Source organism: Cyprinus carpio, unplaced genomic scaffold (assembly GCF_018340385.1).
Source record: "Cyprinus carpio isolate SPL01 unplaced genomic scaffold, ASM1834038v1 S000004490, whole genome shotgun sequence".
Lineage (NCBI taxonomy): Eukaryota > Metazoa > Chordata > Actinopteri > Cypriniformes > Cyprinidae > Cyprinus > Cyprinus carpio.
In genome coordinates, this window is record NW_024877176.1 from 1 (window position 1) to 1,724 (window position 1,724).

General features: G+C 47.1%; 1 non-coding gene across 1 annotated transcript; it reads left to right on the forward strand.

Moving 5' to 3' along the window:
• The first annotated feature begins 813 nt into the window (after positions 1–813).
• Positions 814–886, forward strand: trnag-ucc. The gene has a single exon. It is a non-coding gene; the product is annotated as a tRNA-Gly (tRNA).
• The last annotated feature ends 838 nt before the right edge of the window (positions 887–1,724 follow it).

A 1,724-nucleotide genomic window follows, 5' to 3' on the forward strand; every position in this document is an offset into this window, starting at 1 on the left:
CCCGTCTTCCGCGTGACAGTGCGGAATTACTGTCCACTATACTAACGGAGCTGCGCATGACTCAGTGTGTCCCCAGCCAGTGCCACAGCACTGACAGCACTAACAAAGCTTGTCTTTTTTCTTATGCCGACACAGCCTTACACCATAAAATTACCATTTGGAACCCATCAAGCTGACTTCGCTTATCATTTGAACACTATAATGTTATATGGGTCATTTATTTGTACTCTTTATTTATTTATTTTGTCCTCCACTTTTCAGATGTAGCATGCCGGAAGGCTTGCCTTGGCCTTGATTTGCTTCTGTCCACAAACAAATTTCTCGTATGTGTAAACAACCTGGCAATAAAGCGCATTACTGATTCTGATTTGATTTTGCTTGGGTCTTAAATGTGACTGACTTGAATTTTTTGTGACTTTACTCCTCCCCTTTGGAGTGAGGGGTTACGAAATGCCTGTGGTCAGGTGTCATTCACCATGAATTACCCTAGGTGAGATGTGTCTGTGTTTGCAGCCCCTCTGTGGTTCAGGCGTCACCACTTTGGTATTTCATTTAGCCAGTATGGAAATACAAGCGCTTTTTTTTATACGTGACGTGATCCAAACTCTAGACTGCACTCTTTACTGTGAGGTCAAACAAAGATCTCAGTAGGCTCCTCTAGCCCTATCAGTGACTCATGCGCTTCGAGCCTTCTTACTGACAGCGCAAGTTGGTGTCTTCTGCCTGCGCCCGGAGGTATAGTGGTGAGCATAGCTGTCTTTCCGTGAAGGGGGAGCTTTTGTGAGTGACCTGTATTTCTGGCACCTTCTGCCTGCGTTGGTGGTATAGTGGTGAGCATAGCTGCCTTCCAAGCAGTTGACCCGGGTTTCGATTCCCGGCCAACGCATGTCCTTTGGCTTCGGCTGACATCGAGCCGTACTCCTTTCTGTAGCCCTGTTGGCCAAAAACTTTGATTGTGTCGTCCCCAAGCAGAAAGAGCTGCGCATGCAGCTCTCCCCGTCTGGGGAATCGATTAGTCATCCCCGGACTAGCTTCCGCGTGACGGTCTTCCCAGCGGAGATACTGTCCACTCACTATACTACGCGAGGAGCTGCGCATGCATCAGTTTTAATCCCCAGCCAGTGCCACATGCGCTTGGCTATCACTAAACAATGCATGGCTTTTTTCTTATGCCGTGACACAGCCCTTACACACCATAAAATACCACGTTGGGACCCATCATAAGCTGAAGTCGCTTAACATTTGGAACGCACTATATGTTATAGGGGTCATTATTCTGCGAATCTTTAATTTATTTATTTTTTCCTCAACTTTTCAGCATGGGAAGGCAAGAGAAGGAGATTGCATTGCCTTGATTTGCTTCTCTGTCCGCGAAAACAATTTCCTTGTATGTGTAAACATACCTGGGAAAAAAGCTCATTCTGATTCTGATTGATTTGGCTTGTGGTTATTAGGGTGACTGACGGGAATTTTTGTGTGACCTTTACCTCCTCCCCTGTCTTGGAGTGATGGGGTTGACGAAAATGCAGGTAGTGGCAGTGTCTTCACCCATTCGATGACCCGAGGGAGAATGTGGTTTACCACTGGCAAAGCGCACAGGCCAGGGGGGGGGGGATACAGCTCGGTTCTCTTCATTGTCGCATAAATCTTTCCGGCCTTTTACTAAGAATATCCGCGTGGAGGGGACAGCTTTTGCGTAGTGACCTGAATTTTTTGGGGGCTCT